The 27,228-nt window shown below is 39.2% G+C and overlaps 1 protein-coding gene and 1 non-coding gene across 2 annotated transcripts in view; both read left to right on the top strand.

Annotated features, from left to right (window-relative positions):
* Positions 1 to 27,228, top strand: part of CNTNAP2 (contactin associated protein 2) — a 1,428,051-nt gene that overhangs the window by 417,941 nt on the left and 982,882 nt on the right. The window lies entirely within an intron of this gene.
* Positions 20,659 to 20,765, top strand: LOC132524993 (U6 spliceosomal RNA). Its single transcript, XR_009542128.1, has one exon. It is a non-coding gene; the product is annotated as a U6 spliceosomal RNA (small nuclear RNA).

The raw sequence follows: 27,228 nt of genomic DNA, 5'->3' as shown, positions 1-27,228 counted from the left end.
AACTCCAAAGATGTTACTAGATGTTGTGGGGAATGGGGGTGGGGGAGGAGGGGTGTGTTTGCAGAAGTCAAACCTGATCTCCAAATAACCTCTTACCAGGAGAACCTTCAGGAGGATCCTTTTGATTAAGAAAACCTGCCCCTTCTTAGATCTATCCCACCTGCAGGAATTTAAAAATGGAGAGAAGGGATCACATTACAGTCAATTGCATTCATTTTCCCCACCCCTTTGTTCTAGAGAACAAGGCCTTTGGGGATGCGGGGGAGGGGACTCTGGATTAAAGGAGCCAAGGAAGACGCTTCTGGGTCAAGCATGGACCACCGTCTCCCCACCCCTTATGGAAAAATTTGCTGAAACTCAAATAGTGAAGAGTGTCTTGAGCTTTCCCTAAGAGAGTTTTTTGTGTTTTTTTGTGTGTTTTTTTTGCGGTACGCAGGCCTCTCACTGTTGTGGCCTCTCCCGTTGCGGAGCACAGGCTCCAGACGCGCAGGCTCAGCGGCCATGGCTCACGGGCCCAGCCGCTCCGCGGCATGTGGGATCGTCCCGGACCGGGGCGTGAACCCATGTCCCCTGCATCGGCAGGCGGACTCTCAACCACTGCCCCACCAGGGAAGCCCCCTAAGAGAGTTTTGAGGAAAGTTCCACCAGTTCTTTTTAACAGTTTAAATTGATACGGTCCAAACCTCAATAAAGTGCGAGATGCTGGAGAGTCAGCAGTGGCTTCTCAGGGTGAGAAGCTTATTACCACAGGGAACTTCGCACCGAGGTCCTCCAGGAACCTTCCCGACAGACTCTCTCAGGACACCTTTTCATTCCCTATTGACGCAGCACTTTCCCCTCCAGTCTGATAGTCTCTCAACATTATGCATTTGGATTATATGTCTCAGTCCATCCCCTCCTCCAGGGGGAGGGAGAGGTTTGGCGTTTGGGGGAAGGAGAGAAAAGGTGTGTCTGTCTTGGAGGTGATGATCAAAAAGAGGTTTTTCCATTGAGGTAGCTCCTGTGTTATTCTTTGACTGGCACCAGCTGCGTCCCCTGGAAACTTGTTAGAAATGCAAATTCTTGGACTTCACTCTAGATTTACAGAATCAGAAACTCCAGAGTGGAGCCCAGCAATCTGTGGTTTACCAAACCCTCCAGGTGATTCTGGGGCAAACTCAGGTTTGAGAACCACTGTTGTCTCATGTTTTCTCTGGTCTTACCCTTTCCAGCTGTTGGCAGGGGAGAGAGAGAAAAAGTGGAAAAAGGGACTTATTACTTTCACTTTTGTCTAGAGCCTGGATGGTAAGGAGGAAGGCAATAAACAAACAAACCCTCTGCAAATAGAGAAACCATGTCTGCCCACAGAAAGGATAAGTAATGGCTTATTCAGGACACTTACATTTAGTATAACGTTCTCTTTAAGTCTCCAGAGCTGCATCTGAGCAGATGCTTATGTTTTCAATTAAGAAATGTGGCCTGGTTGATCCCTAATATCTCTTCCAACTCTAATTCAATGGATCTATGAGTTTTTAGGATTAATGAAAAGCAGTGGGGGATAAGAATCATTAAGAATATAGGAAGGAATGCTGTATTCAATTGGGAAATATGTATATATTTAAAGACAACTTCTCAGATAAAATAGTTTTGTGCCTACATCATAGTTTTGTTTCAAACATGCTGGTAAATGAGAGGTTGCTGATAAGCTGCGCTCCAGGTTGCCCCCTGCTAGTAAAAACATTTTGTAGGAAAAAAGAGAGGCAATAACAATAAAGAAATGTCTGGTTTGAGACTATTAGGCTAGTCTCAAAATGGATTAAAATGTAAGCAAGTTCCCAAACTGATAGCAGAATGGGTGACCCTACATTCCCAGAAAGGATCTTGAAAGATCATCAAAGTCTCTTAGAAAATTGCTGGAGAGTTTTATCAGGATTCTAATTGCTTTCAGGAGGGGCTGTGAATTGCATCTGGCAAAAAAGTCCTGTCTCACAAGAGGTTTAGGACAACTTTTTCCTCAGTTTCTAGTCTCATCTTTTCTCACAGAGTTTCTTTTTTGTTGTTTCACTTTTAGTAAGTAATTTAAACTTCCTGAATCTCCCTTGCTCCACCTATAAAGTGGGGGAAACAATTTCTTACCCAAGTGAAAGAATGAGGCTAGAAAAAAAAATCTCTTTAGAGTCTCTCAAGTTCTATGACTCACTAATCAAAATTATGCATTAAAGGAAAATGGTAATACAAGATATAGTTTTCTATCCCTGGATTCTGATCCAACCAGAATACCAAGCCTGTGGTAGATTTATTTATTCTATGTGATTTCTCAAACACACAGTTCCTGCTATGTGTTATGCGTGTCCTATGCACTTACAAAAGTTAACTCAATCTACATGATTACCCTATAAAGCAGGTGCAATTATTATCCCCATTTTATAGATGATAGAAGTGAGACAATGAGAGGTTAAATAACCAGCCCAGGCACAGTATCTGGTAAGTGGCAGAGCCTGGATTTGAACTCAGGAAGCTGCATCCAAAGACTGTATTCAATAAACTGCTCACTAATCAATATCCTGTCCCTCTGCTTGATTCTCCACCAGTCAGGTTGGGACTTGTCAGGGATCCGATGGTGACAGTCTTAAAGAAGTTGAACTTCAAAGAACCCCAGTAGGAGGGAATGAAATATCTAGTCCAGGTAATTAGAGCCTAGGTCATTTCCTTCTATTGAATGGTATTGCCCACTGCCCGCTCTGATGCTTGTGCATTTATATTTGTCATCTGTCCCTGGATTGAACCTTCTTGTTATTCCAGAAGATAGTAAAGAAAGTGACCTAGAAATACCTCTTTTGACAAATGCGGGTTCCCTACCCATGTGCAGTTAACCCTTGAACAACACGGGGTTGAACTGTATGGGCCCACTTATATGCAAATTTTTTTCAACATTAAACACTATAGTGCTACACAATCTGTGGTTGGTTGAATCCACGGGTACAGAAGAACTGCCTGTATGGAGGGCCAACTGTAAGTTAGTTATACATGGATTTTCAAAAGCCCATGTTGTTTAAGGGTCAACTGTAAATGCTGCTGGTCACGTCGCAGGTTCTCTACGTTATTCTTAAGAAAAATATGTACCATACCAGGATAGAAGATATTACTGCCTTGATGTTTTTAGAGACCCTGCCATTTTCTTGAGGCTTTATAAAACCACCTTCTGAGCTCAAGAATGAAAGGATCCTTGCTGGGGATAAGAAACCAGAGATCTCTGAAGACTCTGAAGGCTAAAAAACAATAACAATCAGGTGTAATAGTGATAACTAGTAAGTATATGACTGCTATCAACAAAACTGCTTCTTCAGGTGTGAGAGGCCCCAGAGTGGGCCCCCTGCTCTTGGATGCAGAGCTCAAGTGGAAAGAGTCTTATTTCTGGGCACCTGGACAGACATGATTCTGTTCATATTCTGTCCACAATTGGGGACAATCAGGCTTCAGGCTCGACCAGTGGTCTCTGGATAGTATGTACTTGAGAGTGTCATTTTCTCAGTGTATGTTATGTGTCAAGCACTGTGCTGATGCAGTATCTTATTGGCAGGTCTTAATCTTCTATGACATAAGGTTATTCCTATTTTACCAATGAGGGTCCCGTATTTTAAGTACTCGCTCCATCCACACAGTAAGCAGGGAAAACAAGGTTCATTCACCCATTTCTCTGGTTCCAACCTAGCAGTCGGTGTCTGCTCTTTTAACCTGATGTGTCTTTGAATCCTTGACATTTGGGGTATTGTATTGCTTTCGTATTATGCCAGTGTTGTGTCCAGGGGTGTGTGTGTGCGTATGTGTGTGTTTTCCCTCTTCCATGGCTTACTTGTAAGAATGAGAGATTTCATTCAGGTTGTAGGGCAGAACTTGCCCCACTGTGACTCAGTAGAAACTTCCTAACTTTGGGAAGACCCTCCAATCACCAGAAGGCTACTACTGCCAGTCTTTGCCTCTAATGAAAGGTTCCATAAACTTTCCTGTAATGCAACTTACAATACCGTATTCACAGCTACATCAGAACAACAAAAACACGGCTCTAACATCCCTGAAATATTATAGGAATGGAAAGGAAAAATGTATAGCTAAGCACCAGTGTAAAAATGAAACTCTACTCTAAAAATACTGCTTTTGAACCAGATAATAGTTTAGAACTACAGGAAATTTTGACTCCCTTATTTTAAGAACTTTAACTTTTTTGCTTTTTTTTGATTCCTTCTTCCTGGAAAAGAAATAAGATAATGGAGAAATGCTTTAAAGTTTTACTTAAAAGTACATGATGTTTAATATTACAACCATATGATTTTTCCTAGTTTCAATTATGTAGAGAAAGTAAACATTTATTCACTTCAATAACTTTATAGTTTACCAGGCTCGCTTATATTGCTGAATATATTTAAGCTCATTCAAAATATACAGCCTGACATCTTAGAATCAGAAGCATTGACTTTGGGCAACAGTTAGGCCAATTTTTTTGTTCTCATTGGAAGCACTGAATTGAAACGCTGTTATAGTCTCTAGAACTATCTTCTATTTCATGTTTCAGCAAAGACTTAATTGTTCTTTGAAGAATTTTTAACTCTAAAAATGGTGGCAATTTATATTCCAAAGAAATATAATTATCTTGCTCAGAAAGGGGAAGAAACGTAGAATTGCCTTTATTTTTAAATTATAATGACAATCGTATATTAGCAGCACATGTGAACAATTTAGTCACAAAATTATGATGGAAAAAGCCTGCAACAAAGAGGAAGTTTGCCTAACAATGATCGCCTGCCAAGGAAAGTGAATTCTATTTATTTATGCATTTATTTATTTTGGCATAGTGAATGTTTATAGCAACAATCTGAACTTAACCTTTTTGATTGGCTTTCTTTTTTTAGCACCTATATTTGCTTAACAGTGTTGAAAACTATGTATTTTAGGCTTTGAGTATATTTTTTACGTGAAAGTAAGTATGTTTAATTTTTTTACTTATTCTAGAATTTTATAACTCTTTAAATAAAGCTTTATGACATCAAACGTAGAGAATAATTAACATTATGATACATATTATAATAAAATCACTTTTCATCCGTTTACATATAAATGATGGGTACAAAACTCTGTACAGGTTTTAATAGGGAAAAGGATGTGTGGCATGGGGTTTTGAAAAATAAGACCACATACTTAGTATTTAACAATTAGAATTTGTTATTTACATATACGACATTGGAGTCAGGGAGGAGGGAGATGCTCACACTGTAGATGAAGAGCTGGGTGTAAGAAGTTCGGTCCTAAGATTGACTGACTTTGAGTGGAAACTCTAGCGAAAAAATGCCAGAGGACTGGTTCCTAGAGAATTCAGCATTCTTAGGAAATCAAAGAGAAAAAAAGAAATCAGGCCTGGAAAGACAAGAATGATTAGAAGTGCTGTGAAATGGGAAAAAAAAAAAAAAAAAGCATGAGGCCCCAGGAAGAGAGAATTTCAGGCAAGATGAGGCGCTGACAAGTGTCAAAAACACTTGGGCATCAAGAGACTGAAAAAGGCTTTGATTTGGACAAAGAAAAAGAAATCACTGGTGGCTTTTGAGAAGATAGTTTTAGTGGAGCGATGGAGTTGCTTAGATTAACAGGAAATAAGGGACTAATTATAGAAGTACAGTCGTGCAGTGCTCGCTAGGCAGTCTTTCAGGGTCCAATTAAACATTAAGACACCGGCTTATTCAGAAGCCTATTGAACAGGAAGCAAACATGCCAGACAGGGCAACATCAGGTGGCCCTTTCAGTGAGTCCTTGCAGAATTCCACTCAGCAGTCTCACCTGATATGCAGGAGGCAGGCCCTTTGGTTGCCCAGGTAACAACTCAGGCGGCAAGGAGATGAGATTCACAATGGCAGGTGCAGGAGCCCCCTGCCCTAGTCTCCTTCTCACTGTGGATGTTACCTCCAATAAAAATTCCATAGGCGTCAAACCCATCTAGTTAGAATAGTCACCACTCTCTCTGGGGCCCAAAGCTGAGGAATGGCCATCAGGCATTCACACCAAAATGATATTCTCCTCTCCAGTGCAATTTATTAAAAAGTGAGAAGGGTGATAGGCAAACTGGGGCAGGAGGGAGTCTCCAGGTCAGGGATGAGCATGAAAAAGGCTAAGGACCCGACATATTTAGGGTGACGACAAAGACAGAGGTGAAATGGCTCATCCTGAAACCCAATCTGCATGAAGAATCATGTGGGGCTTGGAGGGATGTAACATGTTGAGTGACTTGCTCAAATGTGCAGGTCCAGTGGGGGATTGGGAGAGACAGCAGAACAGATGGCATCCTCCCTCAGTGTTTCTTTCAGCAGGTAACAAAGTCTTAAGGATGTGGTAAATACGCAATAAGGAGTTGTTTGATTAAAATAATGAGTGCAGGGGCTTCCCTGGTGGCACAGTGGTTGAGAGTCCGCCTGCCGATGCAGGGGACACGGGTTCGTGCCCCGGTCCGGGAAGATCCCACATGCCGCGGAGCGGCTGGGCCCGTGCGCCATGGCCGCTGAGCATGCGCGTCCGGAGCCTGTGCTCCGCAACGGGAGAGGCCACAACAGTGAGAGGCCCGCGTACCGCAAATAATAATAATGATAATAATGAGTGCAAATGGAGAATCCCAAGTTGAACACCTTAGTGTTATATTGGTACAATGCAATGATGATGAAGTCTTGTTAAATAAACAATATGGATGAGGTAACTGAGGGCTGGAGAAGTGGCTGCCTAAGCTTGTGTAGGTACTTGGTGACAGTGGGGACTCAAATTCCAAGTCTAGTGCTGTTTTCACTAACCCTTGCTGTCTCCAGTAATTCCAGAGGAAAAGCAAATGCTTTTGGTCCCCTAAGCCTCCATACGTGCTTCCGCATTCCCTTTTCTACAATCACTTCTTTTTTCCTTGATGGGTCAAACATTTCTGTACCAAACTTTTCACAATCCACAGAGGTGGGAAGAAGAGGCATGGCCTGCCTAGACGTGTAAAGGAAATGGAAATAAGGGACCTTTTCGTGTGATAATCTAGAGGTAGAAGCCACAGAATTATATTAAATGAGTGTGGTTTCCATTTGTTTCCTTCCAGGATGATTTAGTAAAATTAGCATGAGTGCTATAGTCAGAAAACTGTGTTTGAACGTGTTCTCTGAAGTTTACTAGGGTAGACAAAAATAATGCACAATGTAAGAGTTGTGAGTTGTGTCATTTGGGGCCTAATAAGGGCTATAGCCTGGGAGATAGCTTCTCAGATGGCTCTGAGGAACTGCTCAGAAGGAGTGTGGGGAGGTCAGTATATATATGATTTTAGTGAACAGGGAATATGTGCAGTGAATCACACAGTTTGGCGGAAGGTTTCTGCTAGTCACAAGGAGCAGACGTCTCCGTTAATGATTTTAGTGCTTGTTTAAATATGAGAAGATGCAAGAAATAAGGCTCATAAAATCTGCTCCTGGAAATAGCTGAAGGCCTGTTCTGCCAGGTTTTCCCAGAGCGCAGAGTGCCTCATTCCTGACCCCCACCCTGAACTTCTTTCAGGGTGTGTTGAAGGTCAGCAACTAAGGTGGTTAGTGACTTCTTGTAGAACCAGATGGTGATTGACAATTTTTAGTTGGCACTAGAGACCTAGCTGAGGGTACATCACTGAACTTCTCTGGGCATCAGTTCAGAGACTGCTATATCTAGTGTCAGAGTAGGCTTGAAGCTTATATAAAATTAAAATGTGGAAAATCGTAAGGCACTTTGCTTGGTACATTTCTTTACTCCTTTTTATTTTTCTTTAAATTCTGGTATCCGGATTCTTTTGGAATTTTATCACCAATGCAACCACTTTCTTTTCCTTAAAATAGTTCAGTGATGTAGAAATAGGGAAATTAGTATCTTACATGAAGATAATACCAAGGAAAAGATGGAAATAAAGTAAGGTTTGAGTTTCCTAACTGGGTAAAAAAAATATATATATATCTATATAATTTTAATATTTTATATACATATATAATTTTTTAAATACAAGCTTTTCAGAGAAGATAAACAGTTTATACAGGGTAAAATTCAAAGAGAGTTTTCTTATATGGAGGACATCATAGCAAATAGAAAGCAGTGCTTATAAGACTTTTTGTTGTTGTTTTTGTTGTTTTAAAAGGCTTCAATAAAAGCTAAGAACATAGTCTTAAAAGTGAATCCCAGTAACTGAAGCTTCTTTGTTCTAAGGTGTAGGCATTCTGTGGTTTAGGATAAGTCAATGCAAATGTCAAATATAGAATACTGAGAGATGTGGGGAATGCTGTATTTTTATATTATCTAACCTAAATATGACTTCTCACAATTAGGCTTTTGAAAGAAGCCAGATGACATACAATGCTAGGTTATACAGGGTCCTTAAACATGAACTCAATTTTGAGAACATTTAGTATTTATACCTATAGTTATACCTATCTTCAGTTGTTCTCCCATCCTCTCTGCCTTCCTCCCCCCTAAAAGGAAGAGATTAGATTTATTATCGAGTCAAACATGTTGGAATCAATCAGCAAGTAAAGAGGCTTTGGAAAGTAACATGGATTGCTGAACAGAACATGTCTTTCCAAGGAAACCATGGAAAAAATCCAGAACAGGAGGAATGTCAACTTTGGAGAAGAGGGAGGTGATGAGCCACATCTAAAGAAAGGTGGAGAGATCATAGTTTTTTAGTTTGCAATTTAACATGAAATTTCTTTAAGGTAGATCTAAGAAAATATGCCCAATTATTTGTGTTAGGGGATTTAAGAGATATCCCCTAGGACAGTTAATGTAGGAATTTAATGAGTAAAAACAACCTAAATATTTTTCTATTTCTGTCTCCAAGTTACATTTCATGGAAAAGCCCAAGGTATGATGCCATATAGAAGTCTATACCACTGCATCAAAAACACTTTTAATATATGGCAAAAAATTTTAGTGTCACAGAATCAAAAACACTTTTAATATATGGTGAAAATTTTTTAAAAAAGAATTCTTTTAGCTTATATATTATCTTCAACAGTTTGAATTGAATTCCAACCATTTATTAAAACTGGGGAGGGCTTCCCTGGTGGCGCAGTGGTTGAGAGTCCGCCTGCCGATGCAGGGGACACGGGTTCGTGCCCCAGTCCAGGAGGATCCCACATGCCGCGGAGCGGCTGGGCCCGTGAGCTATGGCCGCTGGGCCTGCGCGTCCGGAGCCTGTGCTCCGCAACGGGAGAGGCCACAACAGTGACAGGCCCGCGTACCGCAAAAAAAAAAAAAAACTGGGGAGAAAAATTCTGAAAATACACTAGTGAGCATAAAATGACAAATTGAGATTAAAGGTGTAGTATCTACACTTTAATTTACCATTATTATTATATTTTATAGTATGTGAAAATAGTGAAGGATAACATATGATTCTGCCAAATCCTATTTTTTCTCAGATTTTGGAGGGAACATGGCATTCCGTGAGAACATCTTGTAGTGTGCATCTTGTAGAATGTTCTTTGAAAACAGGTGCATATACTTTGGGTCGATGGTCTCTTCATTGCAAGATGTGGGACGTGGAATCAATAGTCTCATCTGCCTGAAAGGACATCCACCTCCCTATGGAAGTAGAAACTCAGAGTGTGGTCCATACTACCCTGGAACTTGTAAAAAATGTAATTCTTGGGCACCACCCCAGAATGAGTGAATCAGAAACTGGAGCTGGCTTACTTCGCTCAGTATGATAATCTCTGGGTCCATCCATGTTGCTGCAAATGGTGACAAATATATATCGCTTATATGTGGAATCTAAAAAAAAAAAAAATACAAATGAACTTATTTACAAAACAGAAGTAGACTCACAGACATAGAAAACAAATTTATGGTTACCAAAGGGGAAGGCGGGGGGAGGGATAAATTAGGAGTTTGGGATTAACAGACACCCACTACTATATATAAAATAGGTAAACAACAAGGACCTACTGTAGAGCACAGGGAACTATACTCAGTATCTTGTAATAACCTATAATGGAAAAGATTCTAAAAAAGAAAAAAAATATATATATATATCTGAATCACTTTGATGTACACCTGAAACTAACACAACATTGTGAATCAACTATATTTCAATAAAAATTTTTAAAAAAAGAAACTGGAGTTGGGTCCAGCAATCTGTGTTATAATAAGCCTTCCAGGGGATTCTGATCTAAAGCAGCTACACTTTAGCAGCCAAGAACCACTGCTGTGCCCATGTTTTACAGTCTCTGGCAAGTCATACCGAACCGTTTGTAATAAACATGCTATTTAGAATCAGTCCTAGTGTTATAATTTTAACTTTCAAGTATATTTTAAAAATATATAACTAGTAATGCCCTTCTAATTTCTCATTAGTGCGTCCTTTTGGTTTCACATTAGAAGCACTTGGAAAGTTTTAAATATCCCGATGCCCAGGCAGTGGGGTGAAACCCAGGCAGCAGCTTGCTTTCAGGCTCCCCAGGTGATTCCAATGTGCCATGTACATGTAAGGACCCGTTTCTTATTTCTTTGTTGAGCAAAATTCTCAGCTCTGACTGTGCATGGAAACTGCCATTTCAGCTTCAAACATACTCTCTCTCCCCCGAGGCATTCTGATTCAAAAGGTCTAAGACAATTCCTGGGTTTTTGCATTTCTGAAAGTCTCCACACTTATGTTGTGCAGCTAGGGCTGGTCCCAATATTTTGAAGCTCTAGAGAAGAAATTTCTCCATATTGGCTCTTGTCAAGTGGTAAGGGGATAGAAACAAAAGTCTTACTGTCACCCAGAACAATTTCTCCTATTGCATTTTTTGATCTGTAAGTCAGAGAAGTGACCTTTCAGCACTAATGATGTTCAAGTGGTGTTTTAAAATTATATTAGGGAAAAAAATGGAAAAGTAATTCATAAATATTCAGTGATGCAAAAATGGTTAGCTGAGGCTAATATTAAAAATGTAGGGTATGGGGCTTCCCTGGTGGTGCAGTGGTTGAGCGTCCGCCTGCCGATGAAAGGGACACGGGTTCGTGCCCCGGTCCGGGAGGATCCCACGTGCCGCGGAGCGGCTGGGCCCGTGAACCATGGCCGCTGAGCCTGCGCGTCCGGAGCCTGTGCTCTGCGATGGGAGAGGCCACAACAGTAAGAGGCCCGCGTACCACAAAAAAAAAAAAAAAAAAAAAAAAAATGTAGGGTATGATGAGAACCAATTGCTTTAAATCTTCAAGTTTGAAAACCTCAGTTACCTAGAATTTTGTAACGATGGACAATGATTTTGAAAGGTTTTGATGAACCACTAGATGGGTAAGCATCTGTTCAAATAAAAATGATTAGTTACTTGCTGGCAAAGCAGGAGATGATTTGAGAGTCATAATTAACCATAAGCTGGACATGAGTCAGGATTATAACACTTATTATTGCAGCCATGTATAATAATAAAATTTCTTCTACTCATCCTATTGAAAGATTTTTGAGTGGTTGATATGAGCAAGGCACTGTGTTAGGAGCCAAGCAAACGTTACAAAGAAAAGATAATAGTATTTTATTATAAAATGCAGACTGTTCTTAAGGACCACGATCCAAAAAGAATGTGTAAGACTTAAGCTAAATTCAGAGGAGGGTAGTGATAGTGAATGTGGAGTATGTTAAGAATCTTATGACTCAGTTTGAAATGTTTAAAAAACTGCACTGATTTCATTTGGAGAGAAGATTGGGGAATGACTGAAAATAGAACCTTAAGCATTAGAAAGGAACTAAGTATAAGACAGTGTTTTGGCTGAATTGTGTCCCCCCCAAATTTGTATATTGAAATCCTAACCCCTAGTACCGCAGAATGTGACAGTGTTTGGAGCTATAGAGTCTTTAAAGAGGTAATTGAATTAAATTAAAATGGGGATTTCAGCGTGGCCCTAATCCAATATGACTGGTGTCCTTATGAGAAGAGATTAGGACATAGACAAACACAGGGAAGATGGTGTGAGGACACAGCCCTGGGGGCAGCCATCTGCAAGTCAAGGAGAGAGGCCTGAGAAAAAAACAAAGTTGGTCTTGGACTTCTAGCCTCCACAACTTTGAGAAAATTAATTTTTATTGTTTAAGCTTGTGTATTTTGTTATGGCAGCCCCAGCAAACTAATATAGGCAGTAACTTTCTACCGACGGTGTCCTCAGAGGAACAAACGCTTAGGAAATGGGCCCGAATATTGCAATGAGTTAGTTAAATTATAAATATAAAATATATATATATATAAATATAAAAAGTAGCTTCTGACTATAGCGATTATCTGGGAGCCTGTGAAGTCTGCTAACAAGTAATAGTTTAAATCAAAAATTATCTATTTTTAACCACTGGTATAAGTAAGCATTGTTCCTCCTTAAAGAAAAAACAAACAACTACAGGAACATGTCAGGATTCCACTATAATTTATCTACTACCTTTCTTTGGACCAGGTCAAAGATTTGCCTGAAATATTTTGACTTATACATAGTATTAAATAGTGTTAGAGTGACATTATGATATGTTTTTTCCAATATCTTTTTATTTCCTTCACTCTGAGGGTGCTGTACCCAGAAGAAGTGAATTAGGCTAAGGGTCCTCATGCTGTTACAGTATAGAAACCATACACACAGTTCCTTCAATTTAGCTTGAGTCATACATACGGATACTTTGCTATTTAAATGACCTTCTCTCTCATTTCTCTATCCCCCTAAAAAACAATCTAAAATCTATTTCATTCTTTGGGGAATCACTTTGAATAAAATGAAAAAACAATTTGCAAGTAAGACATACAAGGGAGAGAGAGTGTGTGTATTTGTTTGAGTCTTTGGAGACATAGCATCTAACAAACCTGAGGCACCCATGACTCAAAGAGAAATGGTTTGCTTGATCCCAGAGGTCAGTGAGGCCTCTGGATTCCAACCTGGGAAGCTTTATAGATATAAGCAATGAATTTGCTTTATTTGGTTGACATTTATATGACAGGGACAGACAGAGGTGGGGTGAACCTACTCTATTTTTTAAAAGGCTAAAGTTAAGGAAAATAGAAGCAGAGGAAGTAGAGACATGTAAGATGATGACACAAAATAAGAGAGACCTCGGGCAGAGCCTGAATCTTCTCGTGCCTTCATATTGTTATATGAGGCTCTTAGGAAAAGCACACCCTCAACCAAAACTGTTTGCCCAAAGAAGCATGGAAGTTTACAACTAGATATTTATTGTAGGAAGTATTTTTAAGCAACTTTTGAAATACAAATACTTTGCGTAAATGAGGATTTTGGGGTTTTTTTTGTCCATTCTCCTCCATGACAAAGTTGGGTAGAATGGTAGGATGAGATAGGGAGGGGGAAAAAAGATCCCACAGTTTAAAGTGGGAGGGAAAACATTTTAAGAAGTTGAGGGATTGTGGATAAGGAGTGCCAAACAGGCGTGGATGAGCCACGGCGAGAACAGCCATCACTCACTGGTTCCCACCAGCACAGGTCAGACCACCAGACTTATACCTGGGGAACTTCCAAAGTGGCCAGCCTGGAGCAGTTGCACAGAACCCTTACCGCTGTAAGAAACCTTACGGCAGGAATCGCAAAAATGCCAATCACAATCGCATGGCAGCCTGAAGCAGGACGTGTTAGAGCATCAGAACCTCAACAGAGATATAGATTCAACAATGTCCCCCTGCTTGATTATGCCATTGCTCCTAAGCAGTTCTGAGACATCTTGAGATCCAGAAAAATAAAGACACTCTGCATTTTCTAGACAGAGGTTTCAAATTCTAGATAGAAGGTGATCATTTATCGAGAATTCTGCAAAGTGCAATAAACTTCTGAGGAGACATGTCTTTGGCTTGTAGAAAGGGCACCATCTCTTAGGCAATTGAGACTGAGTTCACCCTTACAGTTGCACAGGTAGTTCACTGCACAAGAACTCTCTGGTAAGGGGTAAGCGAGAGTTGAAATTGAGCCCCTGCCAAGCAGGGCTGTGAACACCCAGAATAAGGGTCACTACTTTCTAGTGTTCGCAAATGTGTTTTCAATTGACCAAGTTATGAGGCCAGTAGGCCACCTTTTTTAATTTTTCAATTGTGCAAAAAAGTTGTAGAGGCCTGATTTAGTCATTTTCCTGCATGATGTATCATCCTCAGGGACCCGGGCAGGTGAAACAGCACTGGGGTCTTTGATAGGTAACCATCTCCATGCTGCACGAGCTCCAAGTATCTGAGTACTCTGAGACCAGTACTACAAAGAACACAGTCCTGCTAGGATACTTCGGCAACCTAAGAGCAATTCTGCAGCGTTCTATTCACTGAGAAATTTGTGCTTTCATAAAAATGATTTAAAAACCCTATTATTACAGTGAATAAAATGGGATTTTGAGCCTATTGTTGGATTTAATTATTATTTTTATGGCAGAACTGGGGGTCTGGGAGTAGTTACAACAGTTGTTTTTTATACTCTCTTTTATTGAGTCATTTATCATAAGCAAAATTCAGTTTCTAACTTTAGTTCTTTACGTTTCTAACTTATCTGTTTTGTTTGTTGTGTATTCCTGTGTTACATCTCTAAAGATTAGAGAATAGTATTTCATTTTCTCCAGCAAAAGCTATTTAGCAGTCTAGGATAGCATGATGGTTAAATGGTAAAAAGAAGAGATGATTCGAAATTAAAGTGACAAGAGTGAGGATTAACAGGGGCACGCAAGGCTACACATCAAACTCATCTCTACTTAAGCTTCGCTTTCAACAGCAGATTTTCTATGGCCTCCTGACTTTCCTGCTCATCTCAATCCCAGGTTCCTGGTAATCAGGCCAAGAGGAGGAGACATGAAGCTTATTTAGAATAAATGTGTGCGTTATGGTAGTCCAGGCAGCATGCTTTTCACATTGCTAAGCCTATTCCTGCTATAAAAATTATATTTATTAAGTCTAGGAACATTACATATTCCTGTAATACTTCAAAAATTGCAACAAATAAAGTTTAAAAAAAAGCATGGACATTTATTTAAAAGATAACAATAAAGGTAATAGAAACATTATTAATGATGTCCTATTATTTGGTGTCATTGGATGACACACAATGAATGATAGAGAAAATGGTAAGATTATTTTATTAATTTAATTCTGATGGTGATGTCCTCCCCTAGGATCTTGTTTCCTTTCATGTTTACTGTACACATTTTTCCTCTCCTTGCAAATATATTTCAAGATTTACCCTCTATATAAAGCCTTACCTAACCACACCAACCAGGGTTATCATTTTGTTGTTGTTCTGAACTCCTGTAATAGTGATACTTTCTCTGACTCTAGACTTGCTGAGGGCAGGGACGGGATCCATTCGCCTCCTATTATACCCCCAGCACTTACCGTACTGTTTGTATTTCATAGGAATTCCGTTATTGTGTGAATGAGTGAACACCATGCAAGCTGCACTTAGTTTTTGATAGTACTCCCCTAAATTTTGTATTTGCTGAATATGTTTCCGATTATACAAATCTTCATTTCCCTAGCCCCCCAATCTTCAGTTCTAACTAGGGAAGTTAACCTAATGAAGGAGAGTACAATTTGCCCAAGGAAAATCTGGTGTCAGCCCTGCGGTCTTTCTGGTCTTCACAGAATGGTATTTAGGGCTGTGTAAGAAGCAGTGGGGGGCTTCCCTGGTGGCGCAGTGGTTGAGAGTCCGCCTGCCGATGCAGGGGATACGGGTTTCGTGCCCCGATCCGGGAGGATCCCGCGTGCCACGGAGCGGCTGACCCCGTGGGCCGTGGCCGCTGGGGCTGCGCGTCGGGAGCCTGTGCTCCGACCACAGCGGGAGAGGCCACAACAGTGAGAGGCCCTCGTACCGCAAAAAAAAGAAGCAGCGGGATGCACCCTCCCCATGTACACACCCCTTCACTCTCCCCTGAAATCTGGCACCATTAACCTGTATGTAGCCGCCTTGGTGCTGACCCTTCACTTTGATAAGAAAAGTCATTACAATACAAAGCATTAGAATCCAAATTTTTGGAAAAGGATTGAATTTTTTCCTCATATACAAAATGATCAAAGGATTAAAGCTTTTATATTCTCTGCAGGGGTAGATCCAGGCTTTGTGGAACATGAAGCGTCATACAATTTGGAGTTTGGGGAACTCTTTACAAAAAAGGAATACCGGATTACAAAAACAAAATTAAGTATAAGGTAGAATCTTTATTTAGAATGAGAAAAAACTCACAACAAATTACTAGACCCTTCAAGGCTCAGGTCCCTTATTTTCTGAGATCTCGTGAGGCAATTTACCAGAAATGAATGTTACCTGGCTTCCCTCCGTAGAAGAAAACTCCTAGCAATGTCCAGTCTCATGGTGGTCCCGTGAGTGAGCTCAGTTAGCCTCACATTAAATTTCCCTCTGGCCCTTAAGGTTTGGAAAAGAAATATCCTGTGTGTGTGTGTGTGTGTGTGTGTGTGTGTGTGTGTGTATATGAATCTTCCAAGGCTCATTTCAAGAACTAGGAATTCATTTGCCTAGTCGACATAATTATTTTGAATATACATCCTCTGCAAGATACAGATACAGTACCATCCCTCAGGGAGAAGGAGCCAGTCGATAATTATCAACCACAGGAATAAATGTATAGCCAACCGTGACAGTTTTATGAAAGATACACAGTGTTCTGAGAGTATATAACAAGGAAACATGAAACTAGGTACCCAGGGTTTTGTTTACATTTTTTTTTAATGTTTCGAGCATCTTGATTTATTTAATTTTAGAAAACAGGCGTAATATTTTATTTCCTAGGAGGGAGAAAAAATTCATTTTACTAACAGTCACCATGAGATTAAGCTTTTTGCCCAAGGTCACACACATGAGTAACTGTCAGTGCTATTTGACTTCAGAGTCTCTGCTGTTAATACAGCGCTAAGAGGTTCAAATACCTCCAGTTCCACCACCAGTTATTTGAGCTTGAGCAAGACACAACTGCTCTCTGTTGCAGTTTCGTCATCTCTCCAGAGTGGTTTCTCAGAGCTTTCTGAGATGCTGCATCCCAGGCTACAGTCCTCACTTTGCCCCCGATAAACTTAACTCACAGCTCTCACATTGGGCAGTTTTTTCAGTTGACAACTGTAATAGATAATAACATTCTTGTTTGCTATGTTTATTTTGCTTTTCGTGGTGTCAGGGTTGGGGGATGAGAGAGGCTAGGGCAACCAAGCAAGAGGAAGTTCTATTTGAGCTGAAATTTAACGACAGATAGGAATTTAGTAGGTAAAAGTGGTAGGGATGAGGGATACGGAGTTTCAGGACTTGGGGTTAAGAGGGAAGAATAACAAAGACCAATGTAGCCTCTGGTAACTCAAGCCTGGGGCTGGTTCAGGACTCACAATAGCTTTAATGAAAGCAGAAAATCCCAACTTCCTTCTCTGTCTGCGCTATCCAGTATGTTAGTACTGGCCACATGTGTCTATGGAGTGCTTGAAAAACTCAAAGACTTCCTATAAAAAAAAAAAGTGCAGTATATCTCACTAGTAACTTTTTCATATTCATTGCATGTTAAAAGAGTGTTTTGGATATATTGTGTTAAATTAAATATATTGTTAAAATTAAGCACCAGTTTATCCTTTTATTAAGTGTGGCTACCAGAAAATCTAAACTTGCAAATGTGCCTTGTCTTGTGGCTTGCTTTATGCTTCTATGGGATGGCACTGCTCCAGCAATGGATCTCAGCCCTGGCTGTTCATCATGACCCACAGGTCTCACCGTAGACCTCGGGAATTAGAACCTCTCAGGGTACAGGCTGAGAGTTTGCATTTCACACAAATGACCTGGGGATTGCAGCACTCGTGATTCACAGGCTACTCCTGTAAAAGGCTCAAATGTATGTATTATAGGTTTTACGTCTGCTTCTTTCAGCTGGGATGCCTCGGGTAAGCGGTCTCTTTGAATCTGGTTAGATTCCAGGAATCTTTGACATGGGGAAGTTTTATGTGCAAAGTCATTTTTGGTAATCTATTTTCAGCAGGGTACTGTCAATGGGCAGCCTGGGCTGAGGAATGCCTAACTCCAGGGAGATCATTTAAGTAGAAAAAAATGTGACCGGTGCCTTCTTCAGGCTCTACATCGTGGTGGCCCTATTTGCCAGATGCAGAAGTGGCGGCCTTTTGGTCTATCTGCCGCGATGCAAGCTCATGAGGTATAAACATGGCCGTCTATGGCCGCCCCTCAGCGCGAACTCGGGGTGATGTCTGTTTTGGAAGGGGGTAGTATTAGACAGACACAGTGACCAACACAAGCCTCTCTATGCATTTTTTTCCCCCAAAGACACTCATTTCCAATTAATAGAACATTTGGGGTTTAGGCATCTCCTTGTCTTAACTTAGCATTTCCATCACGGATATTTATCACTGTTTTTCAGAGTAAACTCTTAAGTGACCCTTATTTCAAGGGTTTTTCATAACAACAGGACCAGTCTTTCCAGAGTCTGAGAAAAATAACGATTCCTTATGTAGCCCAGAAAGCGCAGTTATACTGGTACTCAAAATCATGTAAATGCAAGCTTGTATTTACAGCTCTGTTAGACGCCTTCTTCTTTAACAGAAATCCTTTTCTGGCTCCTCCTGTCCCATAGATGAGAAGGGCAGACACCACAAGAGGGTGTTTTTATTCATTTTGTTCTGTATGATCTATGAATTGGGTGACTATTTTATATATATATATATATATATATATATATATATATATACACTTTTTTTTTTTTTGGCAGTACACGGGCCTCTCACTGTTGTGGCCCCACCCGTTGCGGAGCACAGGCTCCGGACGCGCAGGCTCAGCGGCCATGGCTCATGGGCCTAGCCGCTCCGCGGCATGTGGGATCTTCCCGGACCGGGGCACGAACCCGTGTTCCCTGCATCGGCAGGCGGACTCTCAACCACTGCCCCACCAGGGAAGCCCGAGGAGCAACATCTTTTAAACAGAACTGTAACCCAAGTACACATTTCTAAGCCCAATTAAGACCAATAAAATGTTTGTAAGTTGAATTAAATAACTCTTCTTTATCCCTGGCATAGAGTAAATTGATTTAAGAGAAGCAACCACTGTCACAGCTATGTTCCAGAGACCGTAGCCTCCAAACACAAACAAATGAAAACACAAATTTGCTGCCAATATTGGAACTCACATTAGAGAAAAATGGTCTTAATATAGATACAATTTTTCTCTGTATACTCATTAGATTGAAGCACTGTTTTCTACTGTAACGACATAACATTTCACTAAAATATAAGTGTTTGGGAGTTCATAAGCTATTCTAGTGTTTTGAGAACAGATTTGCAATATTAATGACTATGTTGGGGTTTTCTTTGCATTGATATACTTTTATATATGCATTTGGTTTATAAGCAAATACTCTTTCTAATGCTGAGTTCAATTGACAAAGAAAAAAAAATGAATGAAGCACAGATGCTGTACATAAGAACAGAATGTGCAATGCAATTTAGCCCTGTGGGCTTCCTGGGAAGAACCCACTTATCCTATAATAGGTAGAGTTGCCAGTGGTGACAATAATGCAGTTAGAAATCAGAACTAAGTTGTGCTCTCCAGTGTTTAACTGACAGTGCCACAGTGCCTTCAGGGATGAAGTGCAAGTGCTGTTACCATTCATCTCGTGATTTTTTTTGTGGTTCAATAATATATCTTCATAAAACACCAATGATAGCCAGTATTCTGTTGTTCCTGTGAGTGAAATACGAAGTGCTTGCAGTATGTTTTGAGGATTCACTAACTATGGCTATGTACACATAATTCGTAATCAAGTTTATGTATGAGTAGCTGAAATATAAATAGGAACACTTAAGACTGTCTCAAAATCAGATTGCAATTTATATAGTCATAGCAGGAGAGTTCAGAGATATACAATAATAAGCCTTGGCGAATGTTAGAGCAATTCAGAAAAGCGGCAAAAGCTAGATGGGGACAAAAAAGAGAAAGGCCATAACATTACTGAGGCAAGGATAAGACTGGATGAGTTTAATTTTTCAGAAATAAATCATGGAATGGAGTATCGAAATGGGAATAAAACAGTTCTAGCTTAATCCTATTTGAACTTCTGAGTTGTCTCCCTCTGATTTTTGGTTTTGAGTGGAGATAATTCATGTTTCTAAGTATAATTAATATAAATTTATCTTAAAATTTTGCACATGCACATGATAAACATCTTTATTGTGGGGATGTTGTAACAAGTCTCTGTTTTACTTACAGTCCAGAGCTGCTAGATTTACCTTCTCAAGAAATCTCTAATTGTGCCACTTCTTCACTTCATAAACTTCTTCTGAATGAAGTTCAAACTTCTTAACTTGAAATTCAGAGTCCTTCATGAGTTGTCTTCAACCAGTACCTCTTGTCATATCTCCTGCATGCAAAGGGCTATTACTGAAGGACACGTAGTCCATTTATCCATTCAGCAAACATACAGTGAGCATTTTAGCTCTGGGGATTCATGAATATATATATATATATATATATATATATTCACTTATGTGTTCAAGGAGCTCAGGAAGGGGCAGAAATCATGCAAACAAAATAACCTGCTAAACTTCCATTCCTTTATTCTTAACAATCCCTTCATTTCAAATAGCCTTACCATCCATTTCCAATAATAGAAACTCTTCCATGAAGTTTTCATGAAACTTCTCCCTAATGCCCTCAAAAGAAAGTAAGCCAGTGCTCGCTTTGGCAGCACATATACTAAAGTTGGAACGACACAGAGAAGATTAGCATGGCCCCTGCACAAGGATGACACGCAAATTCGTGAAGCGTTCCATATTTTTTAGGGGCAGTGTATAAAGGATAAAGGAGTCAACATAAAGGGCCCCCCAGTGACCATACGGTGACAGATTTTTAAATAAAATTACTATTATACAAATAGAGCAGATATAACACACACAGAAATCAAATATTTACCCAGGTCAAAAAATAGAACTTTGCCACCTATTCCATAAGCTCCTTCCACAAGCTTCATTCTGATCACACCCCCTTCCCCTTCTTCATATCCTCACTTTTATAATAATGACTTTCTTGTTTTTTGTCTTTTTGTTTTTATCACCCAAATGTGCTTCCTTAAACACTATAGTTTACTCTTGCCTATTTAAAAAAAGATGCATCTCTTAGGATGAAGTTACAACTTGAGCATCAAAAGCACCGTCACCATCATCATCACCACCACCATCACCATCATAATCATCATCATGGTTTACAAGATGAGTTTAGTGAAAGACCATGAATTCAAAATGACTCAAAATAGAAAAGTTATTATGAAGCCTGCCCGAAAGATTACTGTAATAGAAAGTAGTGACTATAATAGATCATGTTTATTTTTTATTGATTTTAATATTTAAGAGGGTTTGATATTTCTTCTATGAATCTTGTATGTTTATAAAGCACAGTTGTATGTCTGCTTTATCTGTTAAGAATAAACACTGGACACTGTAAGTCAAATAGCCCCAGAAAATGTAGATGCCAAGAACAGGAAGGACTATTCAGTTTGGGTGGGCACCCACAATAACCAACCTGAAAGGGGGTTCCACAGCGTTTGCCAGATGACCTACAGAGGAACACTTAACTACACAGACTTAATCTCTCAACCCCTAAGAGATTAAATCTCAATGCTAATAAGGAAAGTGTAACTTTATAAAGCTAAGACACAAAAATCAATACTTGATTATGACAAGATAATAGGTTATATATAACAATGGCCAAGTGATATTTTTTTAAAAAAATCAGAGATAAATACTAGGTTGCAAAATTAAAACCCTACGCATAAGATAAGGCCTGAAATAGTCGCACTGGCATTAACAGGTGTAATTTAACTATAGAAAATTATAGTTAATTTTATAGTTAAGCTTTTATAGAAAAGCTTAATATAGAAAGGTGGTTTGGGTTAGAATCACCTTGAGAGAAACAAGTATGATCAAGAATTAGTCAGTCAATAAACCAAAGTTCTGCAATCTAGGCAGTTCTGATAAGGTAATCTTTTCTTCAGGATCTGCTAAGAATTTTATGACCCAAGGAAAGGAATAAAATTAATAATGCTGAAACTCTGAGGGTATCTAAAAACAAATATAGAAAAACAAGAAGAGAAGTAAGAAAGACATTAAACCTATGATATTGATGCTTTAGAGTAAATTTAAGTGAAACTATAAAATAAGTTCTGTAGCCTTTGTTTTATATGTTTGTGAATTATGGTTTCAAAGTGTTTAAAAGAATCAGCTGTTCTAAATATATAATTACAGTTAGTTTAAACTTTTTAAAATGACACGCTTAATAGATCTGTAATGAATATTTAAAGGCCCCAAGAAAAAATTCATTTTCAGTTTGGGGTATTAGATTCATGAGTTTAATAAATTGAACATTAAACAAAGAAAAAAAAAGAGAAAGTAAGCCATCCATTCCAAAGTTAATTGTCAGTTCTTTATTTTAGCACTAAGCAATATTTACTTAATTTACACACATGTACCCTCCAAAAGTCAGTAAGTATCTCTAAAGTCGAGGATACTGTTCCAAATAGTCCCTATCCCCTACATTCAACAGAATTTGTAACTACAGAAAAATCATATATCTGTGGAATGAGTAAAATCATTCATGTTTTCTTGGAGGCAGCATCATTCTTATTTCCTCCTTAATCATTCACCTCCTTACAAATGTAGGAGAAAAAAGTTACCATTTCTCTCAACCATGACCTCGGTAGGTATAAAATCAAGTGATTCAATGACTGAAATGAAAAACAATATTTTATACAATTTTATATTGAATGAAATTTTCATTTTTATAAAGGAAAATGAAACATTCCTACTGAAAATTAATAAAAGCATGATAATTTTCTCCATAATATAGCAATAAAATTTTGTTTTATAATTAATCCTTTAAAAGTATTTCAATCTTTTCATAAGGTGTTAAGTAATAAAACTTGCACAATTACCTTAAAAATGATTCTAAAATTATGAATAAGTGAAATTTATAATTTTGCATCTATAGGATTTTATAACCTTGCCCTTCTAACAGAATGGAGCTTACAGTTTTTTACTGTAAGAGTCAATAAATATAATTAGCTTCTATCTTGAATATAGATCATTATACATAGCTTGCTAGACACATCCAAAAATATATACTTGAAATAAGAATTATAATGAAGATGATTAAATAACTAACAACAAATTTAATCACTCTGAACCTTTATAATATTATGCCAAATATGTTAGTAATACTTATCTACATTTCAACATGTTATAATGTACATAAATTTATTAGTGATAGATATACTTAAATTTCAGATAATGCATTAAAAAGTTCTGCACAGGATGAATATTTAAAAATATGATTCAATTAAAAATTATCTTTTCAAAGGAAAAAGTAGATCACGATTTAACTTCTGGAACAGCTGAAGGTGAGACTGTCATTCATTCCTAAAACATTGACTCAAACCAGAGAAGATAAATCTTGATGAAAATGAATGCCTTTCTCATAGTAGACATCAGTAAATATTTGATAAAATTAGGCACCAGATCCTGGAAGTTTCATTGTCACTATTCTTTACATTTATGCCAATAGGTTATAATAATCATATAGAACACATTTTCATCTAGCATCTAACTTCCCTGAGGGAGAGACTTATTCTACCTTCTTAATACCTCATTGTCATAACATAATAGGGGCTAAATTATAGTTTTGATTATACAGTGCCTAATTAAAAAGAAAACTCATGCTAATTGGGCTCCTAGTGTTGCTATGTAGACCAGTCCCAAGAAGATCCACCCTCATACCACACACTACTCATTTATAATCCTGGTCAGCTTGTTAATGACCTTCCAAAGTCAACAAGGATCCTCCTGCCCCATGTTGCCGCACCAATAAAACGAGCCTGAGTTTGGTAGCTGTGCTCTAAGAGCACATGCTCTCCCCCACCCGCCAGGCTGTGGGCGGGGCTGCTTTAATCTTGTCCGCAGGGGGAGGGGCCGAGTTTTCCGGGGTAGGCGGGGCGGGCTGCTCACTGACTCAGCTCCCAGGGCTGGGTGTGGCGTCTCTGTGGCGGCCATCTTGAGAGCTTCTGCGCACGGCCTGCAGAGCTGAGGTGAGGGCAGCAGCCATTTTTCACCAGGAACTGCGTTCTGAAGTGCCGGGGTGTGAGGCCTCTGCTCGCGGCCCCTGTGAGCGAATGAAACGAGACCAGGCGCCAAGGAAAAGAGAAAAAAAGGTTAGGCTTTATCTTACTACCCAGATTCTATTTTTATTTCCCGAGAATTGTTAACGGGCTTCGCCGGTGACAAGCTCTCCATGGGTTCCCCGCATCACCAGACCATCCTGGGAATTCGCCAGTTTAAATGCTCTAAGAATGAAATCATTGATGACGCCGTCCTTACAGCGGTGACGTTATTATTAAGCTTTATTAGAGTGGAATATGTTAATATTTACAAGGTGTTGGAAAGAGGTCTGTCCTCACAGGTGCAGGCACCGCCTGAGTAAAGGGATAGGATTTGTTCTTAATATCTGCCTATGTAGCACGATGAACTAATTCAACGCCACACAGAAACAAAGTGATCATTCCCCCCCCCCCGATTTTTTTTTTTGCGGTACGCGGGCCTCTCACTGTTGCGGCCCCTCCCGTTGCGGAGCACAGGCTCCGGACGCGCAGGCTCAGCAGCCACGGCTCACGGGCCCAGCCGCTCCGCGGCATGTGGGATCCTCCCGGACCGGGGCATGAACCCGTGTTCCCTGCATCGGCAGGCGGACTCTCAACCACTGCGCCACCAGGGAAGCCCTCCATTCCCTTTTTTTAAACGATGTAAATAGCGTTTGATTGTTTTCCCATTGAACAGAGCTGATTGTAAACTGTGCCCCGTGTAACCATACGTTTTTGTTTGAGCCGAGACATGGCCAACGTTGAAAATCCTCTGTTTATAAACAGGCAAAATCAATAGTGAAAAGAGGGCCCAGTGTCCAGTTCCTGTTTGTTCGAGTTCTTTTTGAGAACTCGTTGGTAAGAAATACACAACTGACTTGGGCACAGGAAAACAATAACAGAAGCCCTTTTGTGCCTTTGCTCAGTTCAGAGACAAAAACAGAGGTAAGACAGCCTCCAGCAGATCTGCCTCATATTCAGGCATCTCTTCCAGCGACCACGGTGGAAGTCGTGCTCAGTAAAATGCAAACGGGGCCACTAAAAGGCCAAGAGTTTCATTTTGTTTTGATGTCTTTCTCACAGAATAACGATGTTCGGCTTAGTTCTTTTTTTTTTTGTAGTGCCCTTTGGGAAAGAACATTTTCTCTTTTAAAAGCCACACAGAGCTTAACACAAGCAGCTTCATTGTTCTCTTTCTCAGGAAGCTAACACAAAAAAGACTAATGTGTTACTGAATGAAGCTATTCATTGCTTAAAAACAGGAGTTAGTAACCATAACTGTTATACTCACATTAACCTTATTTTCACGCTTTAACATAGAAGTTGCTCAGCTATATTATATGTGTACCATAATTTGCTTAAAAAAATGCTGCTGGGAAATACAAGTCTAATGAAACAAAAAGTAAGATATCTTTTTTTTAAAAAACAATGTTGTATAGGTGTTCGCAAAGTGATTCAGTTGTCCGTATACATGTATCTATTCTTCAAATTCTTTTCCCATTTAGGTTATTACAGCATGTTGAGCAGAGGTCCCTGTGCTATACAGTAGGTCCTCGTTGGCTGTTTTAAATATAGCAATGTGTCTGCTGTTACTTTAGAAATTTGACTTAATAACCAGTGTTAAGCCCAGCTACCAACACTCAGATTTTGGAAAATGCAAAGTTGTAATACTGAGTAAGTGCAGCTCTGGAAAGTGGAAAAAAATCTTTGACTTGAAATCCACAACCCTGGGTCTTATTTCCAACTTTGCAACTTATTGCTTGATATTGGCAGGACTCTCACTCTTTGAGTCTTGATTTACTCATTTGTTCATTTTCGAAGTGGGGAGTAGCTCTGGTTATCCACAGAATGACTAGTTATTTGTTTTATAACGTTCACATGTAACTTTCTTCAAAGTTCATAATAAATAAAGGCTGATAAAGACCAATATTATGAACTTCTGGTGCAAAATTTTTATAATAAATCATAAGCATGTGATGTAGGAGTCCCCAACATCACTTAATGATTATCTCCTTTGGAAGCAGGTGAATTCACAAAATTTACAAAATGTATTTGTGAAAAACTTATTTTAGAGACTAATCTTCTTTAAAGGCAATAGATGTATTAATAATCTATGCTCTGTGAGGTCAGGAGCTTTGATTTTGATATAAGCCTAATGTCTAGGGCATTACCTATACCATAATATTGAGTGAGTGAATGAAAGAATTCACTGACTATATCCTCCTTCACTATATTCATGGCATGATTTAGTTCATAAGTATATTCCTCATGAATATATTCTTAATGAATATATTCACTAAAACACTGAACCTGTGACCCTAAGCCTCTGATAAATTGAATAACCCTTAAAATTCTACTAATATATTCACATTTATTGAACCTACTTAAGACAAATATATTCATGAATATATTCATGAGAAGAATATATTCATATTCACAGAATATATTCTAGAAGAATATTCCTTAACACAGTTCCCTGATAAATTTGTAAGTTTGATGAATTTAGTGAATTAGTTGTTCATGATTTGATTCTTTGGATAATTATTTTTGATCACTTTTAGAGAATTGGTTCTCAGTGAATTGACCAAGAGTCCCCTCTCTTGACTGATGGATATGATCATGGGCAGGTAGGCTGCTGGCTATTGGAGCTCACCACCCTCTAAACCTGGGGGCAGAGATATCCTCCTGTGAAATCTCTGTTGAAGGAGGGAAAGAACCCCTTCTTCCAAAAGGAGAGAGGTTAGAGGCTGAAGTTGACTTCAGACCAAGAGCTACTTATCAGATTCCACCTTCTCCCTGAAGTCTGTCTTCTTATTCCTCCTCCTTTTTCAGAGATGGTGGCTTTGCCTTGGGGGTTTGTTAGCAGGTGTGAATACTTAGTACAATTACTAAGGACTGAGCTACCTACAAAGGGTACACTGGCTTTAGCTATTAGTCTTAGAAGTGTGCTTTGTGTTTATGGTATGTAATATGAATATAGTATGTTCTGTGTATACTCTATGTATAAACAGTATAATCTATATAAATTAATTACCAGCCACATGATTTTTTTTCCTCAAGTGATGTATGCTTTTTCAGATTTAAACCGTGAAGGCTTGGCCTCTCATGGAGAATCACTG

This window comes from Lagenorhynchus albirostris, chromosome 8, assembly GCF_949774975.1.
Source record: "Lagenorhynchus albirostris chromosome 8, mLagAlb1.1, whole genome shotgun sequence".
Taxonomy (NCBI): Eukaryota; Metazoa; Chordata; class Mammalia; order Artiodactyla; family Delphinidae; genus Lagenorhynchus; species Lagenorhynchus albirostris.
This window is presented reverse-complemented; position numbering and strand designations above follow the sequence as displayed.